The 23,450-nt window shown below is 45.2% G+C and overlaps 1 protein-coding gene across 8 annotated transcripts in view; it reads right to left on the bottom strand.

Annotated features, from left to right (window-relative positions):
- Positions 1 to 20,695, bottom strand: part of OSBPL8 (oxysterol binding protein like 8) — a 193,658-nt gene extending 172,963 nt beyond the window's left edge. For 4 of the 8 annotated variants that reach the window (XR_012156740.2, XM_073327720.2, XM_073327722.2 and 1 more), the window contains exon 1: positions 20,450 to 20,693. The gene's annotated coding sequence lies outside the window, so the exon portion shown is untranslated. Of the gene's footprint in view, positions 1 to 20,449 lie in introns of all 8 variants that reach the window. The other 4 variants (XM_073327724.2, XM_073327730.1, XM_073327726.2 and 1 more) reach the window with 2 other exon arrangements.
- Positions 20,696 to 23,450: the final 2,755 nt, after the last annotated feature.

The raw sequence follows: 23,450 nt of genomic DNA, 5'->3' as shown, positions 1-23,450 counted from the left end.
TATGCTCAGGGTTTAGCTGATTGCCATATTTGGGGTCAGGAAGGAATTTTCCTCCAGGGCAGATTGGAAGAGGCCCTGGAGGTTTTTCGCCTTCTGCTGTAGCATGGGGCACAGATCACCTGCTGGAGGATTCTCTGCTCCTTGAAGCCTTTAAACCACAATCTGAGGACTTCAATAGCTCAGACATAGGTGAGAGGTTTTTCGCAGGAGTGGGTGGGCGAGATTCGGTGGCCTGCGTTGTGCAGGAGGTCGGACTAGATGATCATAACGGTCCCTTCTGACCTTAGTATCTATGAATCTATGAATATTAATTGTATTTGAGAAAGCTTTTAGAGTACCTAGAAACAACCTTATAGACTTAATTGTATTTGTGTTTCCCACATACAGCAGGCTCCTTTTTGAAGAAGTGATTGACTAGACTGCATTTTGCTCATTGCTTCCCTGGCTTAGGCTGTCATGAGCTCTTCAGGCCTGTGCTTCATTCCCTCTGGTGATTCCTACTTGGTTTCTGCTGTCAGTTTAAAGCATTGGTCCTAACCTTTAGAACAAATAATGGATTGCGCCACAGAAGTGCTAAAGACTAAACAGAGAACACAGGTCAAAAAGCCCAGGATAAAGTTTGTGAGCGAGGGACAGGGCATTCTCAGAAAGGATCTGGGTGTGGAAGGAAGCTCCGAAGGAGATTAGGCAACTCCAGCATCTGATAGGATCTCTAGGAAATACTGTGCAAAACTTTGCTTTTCAAGAAAGCCTCTCCTTTATAGCAAGACTGACAGCCTCCTGCCCCCAAAAACCAAAACCAAAGCTTTTACTCCTGAAAAGGAAGAAGAGCCACAGGCTCCATAAAATCTGCTAGGGACTTCAGCTATCACTATTAATTTTATGTGGAAGGTGCTTGGTGCTATAGTGATGGGCAACAGTCTGAAACTCTAAGATGGACATATGCATTTTAAAGGTTAAATCCCACTGAAACAGCAGCAATTTTCAGCGACTCCAGTGGACAAAAGGCCCTAAAGTAATTCTGATAATAGTTCATGTGTTCTGTTTTATGCTAACTTGTAAGCGTTAAATTTCATATTTTGTAGAATGATCCAGTTGTATGTGATATCAACAGTGACTTAGTTAACACCTCTAGCATCATGCAGTTAAAAATATATCAAATGTGTCTTCCTAGAATTTTTATCCTGACATTTCTGAAAGCATTTACTCTTGTTTTAACAGCCTCATAGATTTGATATTTAGAGCTTGCTTGCTGGTTTATTTGATCAGCTAATTTCTTGACTAAAGTTAACAGATGTTGTAGTGTTGCAACTATTTCAGTTGGTGTAACTTTTTTTGTTTTTTAAAACAAAATAATGATACTGGTACAACACCTATTGTGGGTGCAATTATATTAGTATAGAAGTGCCTATGCCAGTATAGCTGGGTCCAGACAATTGTGTCCTCATTATGGCAGTTGTGTCAGTATAGTTAAAAATGGTATAGATTTTGAGCGCGGACAAAGCCCTACTTTCTTGAACGTGCTTCTGTGTGTCTTGTCGTTAGATTGCTCCCACATCTTAAACTAAGTATTTGTTTAAGCTAGACTGTAGTCCTCAGAGCACAGGTCTCATTTAAGTTGTCTGTAACAGCAGCTGTGATATAACAACACTCTGAACTAGCATGTAGATAAATCTTAATTATGCTGTTTTATATTAGCCCACTTTGTACCCATTTATTAGCAACTGTGCAGCTGCATCGGTCCTGGCAGAAATTCAGTAATATTATGCAGCTTCTTCCAGTTCACCAGTGTTGGAATTTTACCAGAGTTGGAATTCAGGGATCTAAAGAAAAGACTTGGGCATGTATATTTGCAAAAGTATCTATGTGCTGAATTACTTTTTCTCCAGCATGCTTTATAAATGTTTGATTTTTATTGTAATTCTCTAAAATTGTGTATAAAATAGAAATATGAATTAAATTATTTATCTTTAGTCAGCTAAAACCAATAAGAAGACAGCTCTCCTTGACTAGCACTCCTGTAGTCTTTAATTTATCATGGGATGCCTAGTTCCGTCTTCTGGCAATCACTCAGTGTTGTGTAATTTAAAAAAAAGCATAGGTAAATTTATTTTTAAGCATATCTAGCAAAAAAGGCATTATGGTCCATTTAGCTTTGTTTACATCAGGAAACTAACCTACCACAAAGAGACTTTCCAATTAAGGTAAATCGTTCCCTAAAGTGGAGGTTGTTCTAGTTTAAAAAAAAATAAATCATATTTGTTTGATATTATGGTAAAACATTACAAAATAATGGACTCTGCAGTGGAGAGCTTTTAAAGTGGTTGGTTTCAGCATGTGAAATATTGCAGCAAATTCTATTAAGATCAGGATTAATGGATTCAGATCCATAAGCACACAGCCTAGCTATCCAATAAATGGGGTGTACCATTTTGCAATACTGGCTTATTGTTCATCTCTAAGGTGCCACAAGTCCTCCTTTTCTCTTTGCAGATACAGACTAACACGGCTGCTACTCTGAAATCTGGCTTATTTTTGTGTATCTTGGTACTTTTTTGCCCAATGTAAATACCTGGTTAATATAATAAGTAAAGTTACTCTGTCTTAGTGTTTCACAAGAAACTTGTTTAAATGGATTGGTGTCTGGATATGCTTTAAGGGGGGAGGGAAGAGGTAAAAGGGGGAAGGAATGGAATATAACTTTGTTCTTCCTTCCACAACTGGTAGCCCAAAGTCTTTTGAATATGCCTCTTCATAGTTATTTGGGATAAGAAAAGTCCCATACCACCATATTTTGCCACCTTCTTTGGAAGTTATTGTTCTAAATTACAGTAGAGCCTCTAGGTCTTACTTAGTGGGAGGCTGTGGATTACAGAATTTTTCATATTAGCAAGTAAACAATAAGAAAGCAAGGATAAAGTATCAGTGCCCTTTATTTTAACAACTGCTTAGTTTTAATTTTATTAAAGCATATTTGTGTAAATGTACAACACAGTATTTTGAGACTTTGGAAGACTTGGCTATTGAATATAAAGAGCAGTTTTGTGCATGTGCGTGAGATGGGGGTTGAGTGAAGCTTTCTTGAAACCCAGAGCATTTAGAAGACAAAAGTATGGGAATAATATTTTAATTTAGGTGAAATAAATGGGCCAATGACGTTAACATAACCCAGTCTATGTCCAACATTTGTTTTAAACAAGGTGTTTGGTTTGGTATACACCAATAAAAACCCTTTAAACCTTGTATTAAAGATACAGAAAAGAAAAAACAGTTAAAGCATTTGAAATGTAAAGCGTTAAATAAGGCTTTCATTTTAACATTTCTTGTTTCCTCTCACTCTAGCTTTACAGTGTTTTAGAAGGGAAAAACCCTTGTCTGACAGTCTCTTAGATGGCATCAACATTTTTTATTACTGATGACATTAAAGTCGTTTCATCCCAGGTGGTGGTTAGGATTCAGCTGGAGCTGGTAGGGTGGTGATGTCATCCTGCTCCCTCTCTCTGGCCTGGTCTAGTAAGGACATATCTCAAGATCAGGATGAAGGCCTGGGGTCACAGAAAAAGGTGGAAGCGGCAGCCATGATGATGAAACATGTTTCAGTAGCCAAACCCTCACTATTTTGTCCACCAATTATGCCTAATATCCGACATACCAATGCTGGCTCACTAACTTCTAGCTTCACATCTTCTATTTTTAACAAGAATAATTTCAACACAATCCTTGAATCTTAGCAACTTGTCCTTTTTGTTTAAACTAATTCTATTGATGCAAGTTGGTGATTATAAGAGCACTAGAGTTTGCCAATCGTGCTGAACAGCATCCATTCCACCAAGTTTCCTACAGAAAAAAAAGTAACTTGACTGACTATTAATTTTAAAAAGGCCTTTGTAAATAATGATTAATGGCATAAACTTCCGAAGCTGAGTACCTGCAGTTAGGCTCTGAAATCCATATTTCAGCATTTAATTTAAAAATGGCCTGTCATGCCACTTTTTTCTGTAGGAAACCTGGTGCAGTGGGTGATGTTCGGCGTAAATAGAATCTGATGCTTTTTAGGAGATATGTATATTTTAATTATTCAACCTTTGCTCTGTTCTTTTGAGAGACTTCTGAGAACTTTCAACACAATAGTTATCAGATTTAATAATATGACCTCCAAATAGCCATCTTTGTTTTGCTTTTCACGGATATGATATAACATAGGAATTTTCATACTGGATATGATCCATGTTGCCATCTAGTTCAGTGCCTTGCCTGGCAGTGGCCAGAACCAGCTTTTTCACAGGAAAGCATGAGTAACCCTATAATGGGCACTTATGCAGTAAACTGCACATTGGAATTTGGAAGAAACTTACATCAGTTAGTAGATGGATTATGCCCTAAAGCAGGGGTTGGCAACCTTCGGTACGCAGCCCATCAGGGTAATCCGAAGGCGGGCCGCGAGACATTTTGTTTACGTTGACCACCCACAGGCACAGCCCCCCACAGCTCCCAATGGCCACGGTTTGCTGTTCCCAGCCAATGGGAGCGGCGGGAAGCGACGACCAGCATGTCCCTGTTGCCCGCCGCTTCCCGCAGCTCCCATTAGTCAGGAATAGTGAACCTTCTTTAAACAAGCAACACAAAATTGGTGGAGTGATAAATAATGGACACAGGTCCATTATACAGACTTATCACCTGGCAAGGTAGGCTCATTTGAGCCCATCATCATACTTTTAGAAACAAAAACAGTAGGATACACTTACAAGATGGGGGACTGTACCCTGGAATGCAGTGACAGTGAAAAAGACTTAGAAGTCATGGTAGGTAGCCAACTGAACAGGAGCTTCCACTGCTGTAGCTAAGAGAATGTGACCGTAATTTATGAATTCTGGTTTATATTAAATTTTTGTATCATGGAATGCCTCTGAACAGATGTGGCACAAAGCTGTAGCACATCTCTGCCAGACCCAAGAAAATAGTCATTAGTCTTAATGACTGTGCTCTAATCATACAATTTGTATGCTGAAGAGGTTGTCTGATTGGGAAAACCAGCCTAACAAAGTTTATTTGCAAAGGGTTGATGAAATGGAGAATGGAAAATGTCCAGCATTAGTACTAAAACTATTAGTAGGGGAACACAAACTTGAGATTCTCAGAGACCTACCCAAAGCTGCTGTAGAAGAGAGGAATTGATGGGCATATTTTCACAACAGGGGCTCTGGTTTAACTGCAGGACTACCAGCCAAGGTCACAGAAAGCTAGATCATAGAATATCAGGGTTGGAAGGGACCTCAGGAGGTCATCTAGTCCAACCCCCTGCTCAAAGCAGGACCAATCCCCAATTTTTGCCCCAGATCCCTAAATGGCCCCCTCAAGGATTGAACTCACAACCCTGGGTTTAGCAGGACAATGCTCAAACCACTAGATGACCTAAAAGGTGCCACGAGACTCAAGAAATGACTCTGGACACTTCAGAGGATTCCCCAGTGTGATGAAGAAGCTGAGACAGGGAAAATGTGTAAAACTGTATTGTATTTTGTCTAGACTGGCACATATCCCATGCTGCTAAGTAAAGAGTAATGGCGTTTGGAATACTGAGCAATATCTGTTTGTTTTCACTGTCATATGCCCCTGAAGAGTTTAACTGTAAAGTCAGAATTTCAGCCACACAGCTGAAATTCTGGAGAAGAGCGGTGTACTTAAGATACAGAGAAGTCTGAAGGACCAGGATTAGTCCCAGGGACTAGGCAATTTGGCACAGATCTCAGAAGGGGGTGCTAGACAGAGGATCTGCACTCTAAAAGGACACCTCCAGACGGGGCAGTGCCTAGAGATTATGTTCAGACTCAGGAGACTTAAAGTGCACATCGAGCCCAATGAGGTGAGCTCCACATAAAACGGACTCGGTGTGGAGATAGTGTCCAGACAAAGGAAGAGCTCTATCAGGGCTCTGTGTGACAGAGGGCAAATGCAATTTTTGCCTGCCTAAGCAGAGGAACATCAAGTAGGAGCAGGGAGGTGGCATCACCCCTGTTCACAGCACAGTGAGATTATTACTGAAATATCGTCTCCATTTCTGATGTCTACGCTTCAAAAAAGATGTTGACAAATTGGAAAGTGTTCAGAAAAGACATACAAGAATAGTTCCAGGTTTAGAAAACATGCCTTATAGTGAGAACTAGGGAAGCTAAATGTATGTAATATATGAAAGAGAAGGTGAAGAGATCACTTGAGCAAAGTCTACGAGTACCTGAATGTGTAAGAGATTTCTGATAGTGGAGGGCTCTTTAATCTAGCAGAAAAAGGCATAATGAGATTCAGTGGTTAAAGGTAAAGCTGGACAAATTCAGACAAGGAATATGCCACACATTTTTAACAGTAAGAGTAGTTAACCACTGGAACAACTTGCCTTGGGATGTGGTAGGTTCAACAGTTGAAGTGTTTAAATGAAGACTATATATCTTTCTAAGAGCTATGCTAACGCTCAAACAGAATTTATCTATTTTATAAAGAAACTACTGGGAGAAGTCCTATGGCATGTGTTATGCAGGAAGTAAACTAGATGATCATAATGGACCCTTCTGACCTTAAAACAAAATAAAAGGTCACCACACATAGAATTTTAAGTTTTAAGTGCATGACCTGACACAAATATGAACATCTCCTTCAAAATTATCTACTACATAGGACTGCATTTCTTTTTCCTTCCCTTGTCTCTGTTTTGACCAACAAAATTAAAATGTTTTCCTCAAATTCAGGCTTACACAAAGCACTCTTAGAAAGAGGACACTCAGCAAGTAGTTACTTAAGATCAAGCATCCTCACTGTGTGTCTTTTAAAGTACTCCCGTAGGTCTCCAATCATTGGCTCTTTAAAGAGCCATGTCACCAGAAAACATTTCACTAGCTGGGATAATGGCACGTGCTACATTTGTTCCTTTTTTTGGTGTCTTCCATTTTATTTTTACATCTTCTGTTTTATTGGAGTATCTAAACATTTTATGTTAGTCCACACTGTAAAATATCTACATTTAGAAGAGACCGAAAAGTGAAATGAACAAAAGTACTGCAGAGGTGTGGGGAAGCTAACAGTGTCACACAGCAATATGCTTGGCTCACTAAAGTTTGGTTTGGCCTCCACTTTCAAGATCCCAAAATTCATCTCATAAAATGCAGCTCCACTAGCGGTAGCAAAAGTGTGACTGTAATCTGGACAGGGCAAAAGCATCACCATTGTGTTATCTCATTAGACAAGAAATAGTAAAAACACCCGTGCCTCATCTACATTAGCTGGAGCTGCACCAATGGTACATATCCCAAAAGAAGGTAGGGGCAGATAAATTCATGTTCCCTTGACTTCAAACTGAAAAGGTCAATCCAGTCAAGTGTGACCACTGATACAAAAATAAGGAATAGATTAAAAAAAAATAAAATTAAAAAAATAAAAATCAGTCCTGACTCACAACATAGTGCTGAAGTAATATACATCATACTGCACTCTTGTTAACTGATAAGTTATTAAGAGTGTTTCAGTTAATACACAAGCTATGGAAAGGATCATCATTCAATTTGAAGAGTACCACAAATAATTCTGGTTTTGTGGTTGCTTTCCACTGTACAGATTAGAAAGTGGGGCACTTACATCACTCATAATGAGGAGCCTGTTCTCTTATTACAAAAAGGCTGACCTGCAGCCTTTTTCAGACAAAAAGTTATGCAATCACAAAGACTGGAGAGTTTCTAGACATAGTAAGGATTTATTTTCAGGTTACACATCGGTAGGAACAGCTCTCCAGTGAAAGAAACAATGGTGAACTCATTGTCCCAGCACCGTTCAGCAGTACGGCACATCAGGCATGTTTGACTTCCACAGCTGAGGAACAAAACTGCAGTTTACAGAGATTCAGAACCTTAATGTCCAAGTAGCCTCATAACTATTTTGTCCATGTTAAAAAGCAAATTACTTGTTCTTATGAAGTACCAAAATATACCTCTCAGTAAAATTCCATCTATTAATGCCAGACTGCCTCATACTACTCAGTGATTTTAAAATGGCTCAGTCATCAAGCCATATCAAAACCAAAAATAAGAAGAGCTGGCTATATTTTTTTCCCCATTCTCCCCCAAGCACCTCAACCTGGAATCTGGGCACCCAGGGCAAGCACGCACCAGTTCAAGGAAAAATGGGCTGTGGAGAGGAGCAGTATGAGTGTTAGGCAGAGGAGCAAAGTGATAGCTGGGGGGGAGGAAAGACAGGAAGAAGTCACATGATCCTTGATTCACTCAACTTCTCGCTGAACGCATGCTGTGGGTAAGAGAGCACAGCTTCTTGAAAGCCACCTTCCGTTCCAACAGCAGTTCAGGCTTACAAGACAGATTATACATGTGCTCTTATAACACAGACTCTCTTGAGAGAGCTCATGTCCTGGTGCTAGAGTGATTAACGACCCCCTACCTTACCCCAGCATCATATAGCCTTCTGGCGAGCAATGAAATAGGCTGGGGGAACAAACAAAAGAAAAGGGGGGGCAATAATAAACAGAGTAAAAACAAGAAAAGAAAAAAAAGAGTAACAAAAGCAGAAGACAGGAGAGAGAGAGAGAGAGAGAGAGAGAGAGAGAAAAGACGTTAATTGAGGAAGGGTTATGCAGGAAGATTGTACTAGATTAGTGGATGGGTGCAAAGTGGGGACACAAGCGCACACTGGCTATGGGTATGGCTACGCTACGCAGCTTTTAGCACTATAGCCGTGCCACTAAAAGCCGCAAAGTGTAGCTGCGGTTTGTCGGCAGGAGAGCTCTATCCTGACGACAAAAAACTTCCACTCCCCTGAACAACAGAAGGTTTGTCGACGAAGTACCAGTGTAGACAAAGCCTTAAAAGACTATGTACAGGCTTTTCCCTGGAGTGGAAAATAATGGTAAAACAGGTTTCTGTGGCTAACATTCAGTGGTTATGGCAGGCTAGTGATATATACCATTTTCAGTGACAGAAAGGAATCTTACATCAATTAAATCTTTAATATTCACCCATGAAAGACAAAATAGATACTTAGCAGTAAAACAGTGTTATATGTCACTATGTATCCTCACTTTGACTTAGATGTGGTCTTTGGAAGCTGAGTTTTGAATATCCTGATGTGAACCCGAACACACAATATCATCAAAATACTTGCAGACTGGTGAAGATTGTGTGGACATATTACTTCAGTATATTCATCAAAATATGAGGTCACTTCATCAAACATTGCCTATGTTTTCCCCATAAAAATATTAATCTTGTCTTATGGATAAAGTTTTGTTATAGACAAACTTGCTATAGACAAACTTTTTAGTCCATATGTGGAAGTTTTGTTTAAATATGTGAAGTATGTGATCACTGTAAACAAAACCAATACGACAACTTCCCCCACAACTAATTGCTTTATAATGACTCATCAAAATTAACTACATTTCTCTTTGGAATTCAGCCAAGTATCTTTTCCAGCAATTAATAAGACAACAGACCAACGTATAGGCTTCACTGCACAATTCTCAGAGATTGCTCTAACTGCAGTGGGCTCGGTTTGTCATCTTCTGATCACTATAAGCAGAGTCATACTCTGCTTTTAGAGGACTCAATTCAGACAAAGATAAATAAATGTAATACAAAAAAACCTGAATTTGAGCAACAAGCAGAATAAAGAAGTTAGTATTGGAGCGAACACTCATTAAGATAAGAAGTTCCCCATAACTGTATTACTACATCAAAGATACTTAAAATATTGAAATTCTGATTATTTTTCAGTACGTTTATTTTCCCATTTCTCTGAGCCCTAGCAAGGAAAATAAACTGATTCGTCAATTTTTTTTGTTTATAGTTTCATTTTCTATTTTCATGCCCCTGCACAATCTCTGTCAAGATGCTGACAGTGCAGGAAACATTTATTTGTTAATAAAAGCTTCCCATTGGAATAGGTTTTCACAAGTTTTGTGGAAGTATTTTTTATTGATCTTCAATTTTTTAGGATTAAGTTCTTAAAGAGATTTGCGTCCAAGTTGGATGTAACAGTACCCCTTCAAAGCACAAAAGTTCATTTATTCACTTTATGATGTGTTAGAAGGTAGGTATCAATTTAGAGTCAACTAGTATCTAAACAAAAGGCCTTTTTAGCTTCATTATTTGAAGTATCATACACATGAAGTTTATATTGAAAGGGAAACAGCATTAAGACAGTGTTCAGGTTGAGAAATCACAGGTTTTGGTAACTTCTAAGTATTACAATATTTACCTGAATGTAAAAATATACAGAATGTACAATGGGACCAAGTTATGGCACAGAATAAATACAGCAATAATTACTGTTTAGACTGAACAAAAACAAAAAAACAAAAACAATGGAAATCACTACAAAACCACAGTGTGGACAAGTTAATAGTTCTTGCTGCACTAACTCTCCAAATTTCCTAACTTAAGCTCACGGTTTTGCATCACTAATACCACATAAACAATTTTTTTGGTTTTTTAGTTTCCTAAGTTTTAAGACAAAAGAACTAGCTTTGTTGAAGAATACAGTCATACACTTAAAAAAGAAACAGTGTATCTTAATACACATACACAAAAGAGATCAGTGTAACAAGGTCCTGGGTCACACACATTTAGGTGCTTGGGCCCTTTCAGAATAGGCTCATTTCTTTCTTGGCAACGAAATTTCTCAGCCTATCAGTCATGAGACCAAAGAATCAGGCAACTGCCTTTGAGAAATATATAAGGACTAGTCTCAGCTCAGTTGGAGGGTAGATGAATTACTTCTGGGGGGAAATCCGGACCAAAAAAATAAAAATTCTGCATATTTTATTTTTCAAAACAACAATATAATCATGCCAGTATCAATTATTTTAGTAAATTATTTCAAAATTTAAATTACTTACTGTCAGCAAGTATATCTGTAACAATACAGACAACAAAAAAAGATTCAGGAAATGTTTTTTGACAAAGAGATTCCTTACAAGGCATATTAATATAGAACTTTGAATAATAATTCATTTAAACTACAGTACAAACGTATTTCCCACACCTCTTTGCACTGCTTCTGAGACTTGGGGGAGTCAAGGGTAACAAAGGAGCTGAGGGAGAGGGAAGTAATTGCTGGGAAGGGGCCTGGGGTATGAACTTGGAGGGCTGTTGGGTGTCGGTGGGAGAAGTATGGAACAGGGGTTCGTTGTTCTTTTTAGGGGGGGAGGAGGGATTGTTAGGGAGCCTCCCCGATGCAGACCCTAGCCATTCTCATTCAGTCAGGCACATCTGCCCCCATCCCCATGTCTCTGCACCCCCACTCCCATTTAGCCCCTGCCATCCCCCTTCACTAGCCATTCTGAACCCCAGTTTGTGACCACCACCACGACCCACAGCAGCCCCATGCTGTCCATTCCCCCACATCCCATGCATCCTGACCTAGCCCCACGAGCAGGGTGCTTTGAGGAATACAGCCTCTTCTCTTCCCTATCCCCAGCTGGGCTGTTCCTGCTTGGGAGCAGCTTCTCACTGTCCTGGTGCCACAGAGGCCCCTGGTGGGCAAAAGGCATAACTGCAGCACTTCTTTGCAGAATATTTTCTGCTGAGAAAAAAAATTCTGAGCAGCACATGAATTCTGCGCATGCGCAGTGGTGCAGAATTCCCCCAGTAGTAATGAATGTTCAGGTAAAACCCTTCATGAGGACTTGTAAGGAGATCAAAAAGGTATCAAAAGAATCTACCCAGGGGAAGGGGCTTTCCACTCTCCCATGTGCTAAATGCTGTAAAAACCTCACTTGGTGGTTGTGTTTTTTGTTACTTCGATCCTATTTTTTAACCTTCTTCAAGTTAGTACAGCCAGTCCTTAGAAAAAGAGGTTTGGATGGAACTGTAGTTTGGGCTTTATTATACCTTCCCCAACTGATGTATCTGTCAACTTACAGTCATTTTTAAATGTATGTCATTTAAACACTAAGCCTGTTTTCTTCAAATCTGAAGTATTTACTTCAACCAACTAGGAAGCTGTCACTTCTCCCATTACAGTTATGTGACCATTAAGACATCTCCTGTAACATATAGGAAAAGTATTCCCATAATTTAAGAGTGGCTGTATTGATTGTTAAACATCTTCCAATATAAGATTCACCTTTGCTCCAAGGTCAAGCAAATAAATTTCAACCCAGAAGCAACTTTTCTGAGGAAGTTAAAAGCCAGTGAGTGAAGTTAGAATGGAAACTGTATCCTACTGTTCTGTTTCATGCAGTTATGCAGCTGCATAAACAGATGCATAATTGTGTGCCTAAATCTAAGATTCTTTTAAAAAAAAGAAAAACTATCCCTTAAAACCATAAAATAACCTTCAAAATGTAAGCCGACAAATGCAGTGGCATCTGCACATGTCTGTGGGTACAGTGAACAGGTCTGGAAAAGAAACAAATAAAAATTACTCCTATTCATCTCAGTAGAGCAATATTATTAACTAGCATTTGTATTGAAGTACCACTCTGAGGCACCGCTCAGGATCATTGTGCTAGGGATTGTACAACCACAAACAGTAACAATCATTATCCTCAAAGGCTTATGAATCCAAAGAGACTAGATGCAACAAGTGTATTTTTTTTAAAAATGGAAGGACTGGGGGATGAGGTGAAGGTAACAAATGCAAAATAAGTTACACAGGTTACGTACTGTACAGTTTAGATATCAAAAATTATAGTTATTTCCCTGCTAAAATTTTCACACACCCCCAAAAAACACCCATCAAAAAAACCCTGAGGTATCATCTCCTTTTTTATTGCATGTAGGAGAAATTGTTGTAGACTGCAGTAAGAAGTTGTTCATTACAAAATAAAACCCACATTCCTACCTAGTTAAAGGTAGGAAGAAACAAAGATTTCTTTACCTCCCAGAATCAGAGTCCAAGCTGCCTCCTCACTGCCGAAAGCCAGGTCTGATTCCTCACTTTCCCAGGCACCCTACATCAGAAACCAGCTGTCAACCACTACTAACTGCTCCCTCTTCCCCACTCCAAGAGGTTCTATAATTATGGGCTGTCACGGACTATGAAATCTGGTCTTGTGTGCTTTTACCCTATCCTACAGATTTCACTGGGGAGACAAACGTTTCTCAAATTGGGTGTCCTGACCCAAAAAGGAGTTGTGGGGTGTCACAATGTTATGGGGGGGGGGGCATGGTATTGCCACCCTTACTTCCGTGCTGCCTTCAGAGCTAGGCGGCCTGACAGTGGCGGCTGCTGACTGAGGGCCCAGCTCTGGAGGGAGCAGTGCAGAAGTAAAGGATGGCATAGTATAGTACTGTCACTCTACTTCTGCGCTGCTGCTGGCGGCAGCTCTGCCTTCAGAGCTGGGCTCCCAGACAGCAGCTGCCGCTCTCCAACTGCTCAGCTCTGAAGGCAGCTCTGCCGTCAGCAGCAGTGCAGAACTAAGGGTAGCAGTATCGCAACCTCACCTACAATAACCTTGCGACCCCCCCACAGCCCCTTTTTGGGTCAGGAACCCTACAATTACAACACCGTGAAATTTCAGATTTAAATAGCTGAAATCATAAAATTTATGATTTTTTAAATCCTACGATCGTGAAACTGACCAAAATGGACCATGAATGTGGTACGGCTCTATCTATAATGCATGCATTGCAACTGAAAATCTGCAACACATTATAAAGTGCAGATGGAGTAAAAAATTGGGTTTAATATCAAACTAAACAAGGGATAGTGTACTGAATTGGGGGGCAGGAAAACATATCACTATACAATCCACCTAAGATACAAGAACCTTGACAGAAGTATTTCCTGACAGTAAATGCTATAATACATGGAAGTGCTGTTTTTAGATATACTCTTTATGTTCAGATCATCCATGATATAAATTGGTTCTCAATAATCAAATTAGAATTAAGAGAGCCTACGATGTACATACTCCTATACTGCAGAGTTCAAGGTCACTGATCTACAAACACCAAGGTGCACCAGCAAGGCTCTCTGTTGTGGGTGTAAAGCTATAAGGCTAAGGGCACAGATACATTATGGGTGCTATAGCAGCAGCTATGCTGGTGTAGCACCGATAGCAGAGATGCTTCCCATGTCGATGGAAGAGGTTTTTCAGTCAATGTAAGTAATCCAACCCCGCAAGAGACAGTGGCTAGGTCAACAGAAGACTTTTTCCATCAACTTAACCATGTCTACAACAGGGCTAAGTCATCTTAACTATGGTACTCAGGGGTGTGAATTTTTCACACGTTGATTGACATGGCTAGGTCAATCTACATTTAAACGTGGACAAGGTCTAAATTAACATGTACCAAGTTACTGGAAAAGCATGTAACATACTGTTACCATGAGCTGACCAAGTAGTTACTTTAAATACTGGTAATTGAAGTTTCTTCTGCTCAGTCTTCAATCATCAGATAATCTCTTCACTGATGTAACTTCGCTGTCCAAAAGGTTATGCCTTGTGTCACTCATAAAACTAAGCAAGGCTTAACACTGGTGGTACTCTCTCTCCAATAAGAGGCAAATATTTTTGTCCTGGATTTGAAAAAAGTCTACTCTCCAGGAGCAAGAACTTTTTCCCCCAAGTTAAGAGGGGGCAAGAACAGAAAGGGCCCAAAACCACTGGTTTCTACATAACTAAGTCTTTAATTTTAAATAGCAGCATAGGTGCCTGCTTTTGAGGATCTGAGCCTAATTACCTTTGAGAATCTGGACCTTAGTTCTGATTCCTTACAATTGCAAAGAAAATCTTATAGCATCAATATGATGCAGTGCTGTCTGTCTAAAAGATTTATAGGAAGACAGCTCCGGTGCTTCAGCAGTTGCATATACCTTTCTCAGTAAGCAGCAAAACAAAACAAGCATAGTCATTTTCATTGCTACTGTTCACAATTGTCAATTTCACTCTACTGGTCATTAGAAAAGTCAAACAGCAGAGGAAGCCACAAGAGTTATTCATGGGTCTCACTCTACCCCCAAAACCCCAGAGCTTCCTGGCTGTGGGTGTGGTTTATAGGAAGGAAGAAGCGATGGAGTAGCAGAGGCCATCTTACAGCCTCTCAGCTGAGGGTGGCTTCCTCCTTTGCCCTTCCATCAGCCTTTTCTAGGTTCTTCCTTCTCCCTTCCACATGCAGGAATTTCTGGGGTTTTGAGGGCAGAGTGAGACCACATCCTCTTTAAGCAGCTGGAGGTGAGCAAAAATGGCTTCAACCTAATATTAATTAGCCAAAGACTGCTACAAGAGATGACTTAACCAAGCAGGATACAAAGACAGTTCTTAAGTAGGAATCCTACAGCATGGCCCCCTCCCCCAACCTATGTGGAAGTGGGGCTCTGGGTTGTACACCAGGCCTAATTTTGTCCTTGGCCTCTCATAATGCCAACTCCTAATCTTCCAATACTATTTATGCTGTAAGGTACACACACACCATATCTGTTAAAAATAATCAGACTAGAAATGTGTTAGAATGGACTAAAACGTAAAAACTTTATTGGTTTCACATGAGTAAATCTGTGCACAGAATGCAGAAAATAAATTTAGTACTACTCAATAAAGAACCTGTTCAGCTTGACATTTAGAAAAGCAAACACTCTGCACATCCCCCACACCTCATCTCACTGACTGCCTGCAACTGCACAATTGCAAAGCCTCTAATTTTTTATTTCCTGTAAACATAGGAGCCATGCAAATATACCTTTTAATGAGTTCCAGCTACAGCTCTCCCCGTCAGCACTCCTGACAGAGACTATTTGCAGAAATCTTCATTAATTACTCATCAGAAAACATTAAGCAGAAAGCCAAAAATTCAACAGTAAGTTCTTTGGGGTAAGGAACATCATCTTTTATGTTTGTACTGCATCTAGTACTTTGTGGGTACTTCCAGAAAACTACTGCAACACTTAACCAGTATAAAAACTGCATTTTACAGAAAACAATGATTCATTCTTGCTTCCTTAAGACAACGGCTCCCTTCCCCTTGTCTCCTTTCATGATACCTAGCTCATTTATTTTTAAATCTTCTCTCCCTCTGAAGCGGAGATAGCCATTACATTAAAATAATGACAAATCATACTACGTGAAGGCTATTATGGTTCATACAGCAAGTCCACTGGCACAGCAAAGCAACACGTCAGCATATATTTTACAAATACAGTTATATCTACTTTCTTTATCAAGACTCTTCCCTGTTCAAAAGCAGGAGAGCATGAGGCCTGAATTAGAGAGCTCGTGTGACTTATAGCCTAAAGTGACAGCCACATACACTGCATGAGATAGAAAGATATCACAGTTGGGGAAACAGAGAAAAAAAGTGAAAGGAAAAAAGTCAGAGATCAAGCTCATAATCTCTTTTCAAGCCCTGTCTAATGTATTCAGAGTACTGAAAACTTAAGTAGCATCTCACCCAAGAATCAGTAATCACAAGTTTTTGTCAAGAATTAAGACTTTTTAGAAGTGCTGTTCCCCAGAATATACAGTACAGAAGTTCAGGGAGGCATTTCTGTTGTAGTAAATGGTTTTTGTATATATGTTTATATCTGGTGCATGCACCATCATGAAACACACAATTGGTCAGCTGTATTTGTGACCCTTAGTTTAAAACTGAGAGTAGGGAAGACCTATATGCTTCTATCATTAATTGCAGCTAATTTTTAGACATGGGGAAAAGGTTTCTTGCAGAGAGCATCTGAATGCTAAGATATGTAAATCCTGCATAATGTGGCTTGCTCTTAATAACATTTTGTCAATGTGTGGTTCAAAACATTAGTATCTTCACTTCCCTGGACTCACATCCTAAAGAAATGGTGTATAAAATAGCTACAACATGGTTAGGTGCACATTAGTCAAACTGGCTGCACTTTATGCCAGACTTTCAGCCTGATCCATCTCTCCCACTGAAGTCAACCGGAGTTGGATCATGTCTTTAAAGTATGTAAATTAACTAGCACAACAGACACAGAGAACATTACATGCAAAAGACGATTTAAAAATCCTGTTACTCTACTTTCACTCTCTTGACTCTAGGGATTTAATAGTTTCAACAACTCCAAGAGTCAAAGAGCCTTCCAGAGCAGACAAAACCTGGATTTGTAATTTGTTAAAAACAAGCAAGATTAAAAAAATATATAAACTGGGCCTTCATTATATAAAAAGAGGCAAGAAGAGCACAAACCCAACTTTTTCTCCTCTGCAGTTAACCTTCACAAAAAAGAGAAAAGGATTTTAGGTTTTATACAGTGTTTGCCTTAACTTTTTTTTTTTTAAAGTTCTTAGTCTCAGAGTTGCTAAAAAAGTGAAAGGATCCTTGACAAATAAATAGTATGGGCTGGGAAAATGTTTCCTTGGACACTCTTTGAACGTGAGAAGACAGAAAAGCTTTTAAACACAACAAGAAATTTTCAGATCTTTGGTTCCCAATTTAAGATAGTCCCCCTGCAACCCGTGGTTAAAAGCAGGAAAAACACTCAATTCGTTGCTGTCATTTGTATCTAGCTGTCTAAGCACCGGTTCCCTTTATTCACAGCTCTTAGTTAGCTTTTCTTTTCTCCAAAAGAAGGACTCTGTCACATCTTAAATACTTGAAGCAGTGATACTCAGACTTCAGTTGTTCAGGAGCCAAATTAGCAATCAACATTACCCAAGAGAGTCACAGTAGTAGTAGTACTTTATTTTTGTTAATTAATTTTCTTGGTTATTCTAAGTATTATTATATCAACTACACTGGTTAATAACATAGTACAGTAAAAGCTGGGTTATTCTGCATGTTAACCAGAAACCTCTAGAAACCGGCATTTCTGATATCCATTAAAAGTCTGGTTGGCACCGGCAGGCTCCCTACCTGGCGACATATCCCTGCTGCTCTTTGGCAAAGAAACAGCCACAGGGGCTCTGTCCCCGCCTCAAGCGCTGGCTCCACAGCTCCCATTGGCCGGGAACCACGACCAATGGGAGCTGCGGGGGCAGAGGCAGCATGAAGAGCCCCTGACCACCCCTCCATCTAGAAGCAGCAGGGACATGTCACCGCTTGCGGGGAGCCACCCGAGGTGAGCACTGCCCAGATCCAGCACCCTGAAACCCTCCCATGCCCCTTCCCACACCCAAACTCCCTCCCACAGCCTGTGCCCTGCATTCCCCTCCCTCCATTGGTAAGCATAACTCTTAGTTAACCGGAATTTTGACTTACCAGCACCCCCCATTCCCCGAACATGCCAGATAAAGCTTTTACTGTAAAAGCATCCTGACTGGTTAATAATTAAATCATAGTGTTTAAATATTACGTACTGCAAAGAGCCACTTGCAGCTCCCAAGCCCCAGTCTGAGTATCACTGACTTAAAGCCTAACAGCTCACAAGTTACCATAACCATAGATGGGAACAAGCATCCAGCACCCCTTTGCAACACCTCCCTTTTCCCCAGCTAGAAGCATTTTTAACAGGCAATGAACTAAGATGGACTAGAATCCTGCTTGTCAAGTGCTACTGTAGGTTTCAAAGACTAAAATACTGCACAGTACGTATCAGATAGGCATGTGGCAAACCAGTTTACAGCAGAGGCTAAAGAGTTTTTAGGAAAATTAGTACATGGCTGAAAGAACATTTGTAGGTGTTTGCATTGGATTCAGAGAAGCTCTTATTTTCTAAAGATATCACAAGTCAATGAAATGAAAGCGTGTTTGTTTTCGGTTTAAGCCCTGTGCTTAAGGAAGCAGGGCTATCAATTTCAGATTCCTGCCAGCTCACAAGAACTGAGTTGGCAAGGAGAGCAAAGGAATGGAACTAAATACATCCTCACCACAACATTTGTAGTGAGCAGACAACTGTCCAACTGCTGATGTTTTTAAGAACTGCTACAGCCCTTATTTCAAAGATCTGACAGATTTAAGGAGAATAAAAATGAGGTTAACATCAAAGTGAGTTTTACTTGGGAGCTAATCATACAAGTCAGGTTTTGCCAAGTGTTAATTTCCATTCTAATTTATCTCCAGGGATTAAAATAAAACATCTAAGGTTTCAGCCAAAAGAGCCCTCTCATGAAAATTAATGTTTTGAGATTTTTTTCTATCCTCGGTTTGAACAGCTCTATGTTTTGCTTTAAATACACACATATAAGCAGATGAATTTCTAATAAAAAGTGATAGGTTCAACTCATTTAAGTTTTTTTTTAATCTACCTTTAGAGAACACTGGTGGGGGGGGGGGGGTAATTTGTTTTTTGCAGCTTTCCTGAACACGGTGATTTATACAGATTGTTTTAAAACAAATATTATAGGGCTTCTGCATAGTGGACTGAGAATTAAAAGATTAACAGTATTTCATTAAACTACTAAGTATTAAACATACTTGTGAGTGTATCTAAAAGAGTCTTTCAAATAGACATTTCTAATAAATATATAGGAGGGTCAGTGGTGACATACAACAGTTTATAATCCTTGGGAAATTTAAGTTTTGTTCCCCTGGGGGAATTAAACTGTTAATCAGGAGACTCCCTTCCCAGTTCTAAGAAAAGGAGATTACTGACAACAGAGAAAACTAGGTTTTTAAAACTGTATTCTGTATTTTTAAAAGGGCTTATTAGTATGTTATCTTGATTCCCAGTTTCAGCTTAAATATGCCTTGCTCATTAAGCCTCCAATGACGATGCATCCTGCATGACAATTCACGACTCTTCATTTTCTCTAAATTTTGCAGAGCAAAATATTTTTTTAGTCTGATTAATACATCAGCAGATACGTTTACCTAAAACTGAATGAGGCACCACACTGAGTGCCAAGTGACAACCACCCATGATGATATCACGTGCAAAGTCACACAACCCTCAACTATTTTCCCCACGGGTCTAACCACCTTCTACAAGGTTTCAACAAGTAAAGTGCCCCAGTTTTTAGTGATTTATCCACCCAACCCCCTGCCAAAAGGGTAATTCCACAACCCCAGCGACATCCCTCCCGATCCCAACAACGTTACCCGCCCAGTTGGTTATGCTGACGTCCTTCGCAGATCAAACACGGTTTGAAGTTGAGGTCGGCCAGTGCTAGCGCACGAGCAAGCGCCACACAAAGGCGCGGGGGGCGACCGCCCCGCAGGGACAGGCTGCAGAGACGCGAACGCCTCTGTCCCCGCAGCGCCGCGCCGGGCGCGACCCTGGCCGGGCTCTTGCGGCTGAGCGGCGAGGACGGCAGTTAACGAGGCGCCCCGTTGCCTCCCCCCGGACCCCTCAGCGACACGGTGCGGGGTGGGGGCGGCGCTGGCCAGGAGGGACCCCCGCAGTGCGGGCAGCGCCGGGCTCCGCCATGGCAGCCGAGGGGTCTGGAGCAGCAGCCCAGGGGCCGGCTCGCTCGCAGCCCGGCAGCGCCGGGGCGGATTCCAACGGTTGGGAGAAGCCCCAGCAGTCGCCGCCGCCTGGGCACCCCGGTACCACCCCAGTTAGTGCCCCGGGCGGGCAGCGCGTCCCAGACCGCGGCTCTCACCTCCCCAAGCGACACCCGGGAGCGCCCGGCCGTTACCCGCGTGTGACGAAAAGGCGCGCGCGGCCCTGGCCGGCTATAGGGGACCGTGCCCGGGACGCCTCCTGCCCTGCTCCTGGGCTCGGGCTCCTGTCCCCGGACTCCGCCGCGGCGCAGCGTCGCTGTTTGATCCCCTCAACAGCCGCGCCGCCTTCGCCCTGGACCAGCCGGGCAGGGCCCAGGCGCAGCCACGCCCCCTTCTGGTCACGTGACAGGGCCTGGCCGGACTCATTGGTACAGAGCCGGGGAGGGCGGGGTGCGGGTTTGACAGCTCCTCGCCCCGCTCCCAGCCCCCTGCAGATCCGTTAGCCCCGGTCCCCGCCTGTGCCTGCGCTTCCCTAGGACAGCCTCGCACCCACCCCCACCCGGCAGCCGGCTCCCCCGCTACAGCCGGGCACGTAGCCCTCGGCCGCCCACAGCCACAACAACCCCCGCTGCAGCCCGGCGCACACCCCTCCGGCTCCCTCAACCGCCGCTACCCCTCGGGCTCCCTCAACCGCCGCTGCAGCCCGGCGCACGCCCCTCCGGCTCCCTCAACCGCCGCTACAGCCCGGCGCACGCCCCTCGGGCTCCCTCAACCCCCGCTACAGCCCGGCGCACGCCCCTCGGGCTCCCTCAACCCCCGCTACAGCCGGGCGCACGCCCCTCGGGCTCCCTCAACCGCCGCTACAGCCCGGCGCACGCCCCTCCGGCTCCCTCAACCCCCGCTAGAGCCGGGCGCACGCCCCTCCGGCTCCCTCAACCCCCGCTACAGCCGGGCGCACGCCCCTCGGGCTCCCTCAACCGCCGCTGCAGCCCGGCGCACGCCCCTCGGGCTCCCTCAACCGCCGCTACAACCCGGCGCACGCCCCTCCGGCTCCCTCAACCGCCGCTACAGCCCGGCGCACGCCCCTCCGGCTCCCTCAACCGCCGCTACAGCCCGGCGCACGCCCCTCGGGCTCCCTCAACCGCCGCTACAGCCCGGCGCACGCCCCTCGGGCTCCCTCAACCCCCGCTACAGCCGGGCGCACGCCCCTCCGGCTCCCTCAACCGCCGCTACATCCCGGCGCACGCCCCTCGGGCTCCCTCAACCCCCGCTACAGCCGGGCGCACGCCCCTCCGGCTCCCTCAACCGCCGCTACATCCCGGCGCACGCCCCTCGCGCTCCCTCAACCCCCGCTACAGCCGGGCGCACGCCCCTCCGGCTCCCTCAACCCCCGCTACAGCCCGGCGCACGCCCCTCGGGCTCCCTCAACCGCCGCTACAGCCCGGCGCACGCCCCTCGGGCTCCCTCAACCGCCGCTACAGCCCGGCGCACGCCCCTCCGGCTCCCTCAACCGCCGCTACCCCTCGGGCTCCGTCAACCGCCGCTACAGCCGGGCGCACACCCCTCGGGCTCCCTCAACCGCCGCTACAGCCAGGCGCACACCCCTCGGGCTCCCTCAACCGCCGCTACAGCCGGGCGCACGCCCCTCGGGCTCCCTCAACCCCCGCTACAGCCCGGAGCACGCCCCTCGGGCTCCCTCAACCGCCGCTACAGCCCGGCGCACGCCCCTCGGGCTCCCTCAACCCCCGCTACAGCCCGGCGCACGCCCCTCGGGCTCCCTCAACCCCCGCTACAGCCCGGCGCACGCCCCTCGGGCTCCCTCAACCCCCGCTACAGCCCGGCGCACGCCCCTCGGGCTCCCTCAACCGCCGCTACAGCCCGGCGCACGCCCCTCCGACTCCCTCAACCGCCGCTACCCCTCGGGCTCCCTCAACCGCCGCTACAGCCGGGCGCACACCCCTCCGGCTCCCTCAACCCCCGCTACAGCCCGGCGCACGCCCCTCGGGCTCCCTCAACCCCTGCTACAGCCCGGCGCACGCCCCTCGGGCTCCCTGAACCGCCGCTACAGCCCAGCGCATGCCCCTCGGGCTCCCTCAACCGCCGCTACAGCCCGGCGCACGCCCCTCGGGCTCCCTCAACCCCCGCTAGAGCCGGGCGCACACCCCTCCGGCTCCCTCAACCCCCGCTACAGCCGGGCGCACACCCCTCGGGCTCCCTCAACCACCGCTGCAGCCCGGCGCACACCCCTCGGGCTCCCTCAACCGCCGCTACAGCCCGGCGCACGCCCCTCGGGCTCCCTCAACCCCCGCTACAGCCGGGCGCACACCCCTCCAGCTCCCTCAACCGCCGCTACATCCCGGCGCACGCCCCTCGGGCTCCCTCAACCGCCGCTACAGCCCGGCGCACGCCCCTCGGGCTCCCTCAACCGCCGCTACAGCCCGGCGCACGCCCCTCGGGCTCCCTCAACCGCCGCTACAGCCCGGCGCACACCCCTCCGGCTCCCTCAACCCCCGCTACAGCCCGGCGCACGCCCCTCGGGCTCCCTCAACCGCCGCTACAGCCCGGCGCACGCCCCTCCGGCTCCCTCAACCGCCGCTACCCCTCGGGCTCCCTCAACCGCCGCTACAGCCCGGCGCACGCCCCTCGGGCTCCCTCAACCGCCGCTACAGCCCGGCGCACGCCCCTCCGGCTCCCTCAACCGCCGCTACAGCCGGGCGCACACCCCTCGGGCTCCCTCAACCCCCGCTACAGCCCGGCGCACGCCCCTCGGGCTCCCTCAACCCCCGCTACAGCCCGGCGCACGCCCCTCGGGCTCCCTCAACCGCCGCTACAGCCCGGCGCACGCCCCTCGGGCTCCCTCAACCCCCGCTACAGCCCGGCGCACGCCCCTCGGGCTCCCTCAACCGCCGCTACAGCCCGGCGCACGCCCCTCGGGCTCCCTCAACCGCCGCTACAGCCCGGCGCACGCCCCTCCGGCTCCCTCAACCGCCGCTACCCCTCGGGCTCCCTCAACCGCCGCTACAGCCCGGCGCACGCCCCTCGGGCTCCCTCAACCCCCGCTACCGCCCGGCGCACGCCCCTCGGGCTCCCTCAACCGCCGCTACAGCCCGGCGCACGCCCCTCGGGCTCCGTCAACCCCCGCTACAGCCCGGCGCATGC

Source organism: Lepidochelys kempii, chromosome 1, assembly GCF_965140285.1.
Source record: "Lepidochelys kempii isolate rLepKem1 chromosome 1, rLepKem1.hap1, whole genome shotgun sequence".
Lineage (NCBI taxonomy): Eukaryota > Metazoa > Chordata > Testudines > Cheloniidae > Lepidochelys > Lepidochelys kempii.
Note: the sequence above shows the minus strand (reverse complement) of the source record. Positions and strands in the feature narration are given on the sequence as shown.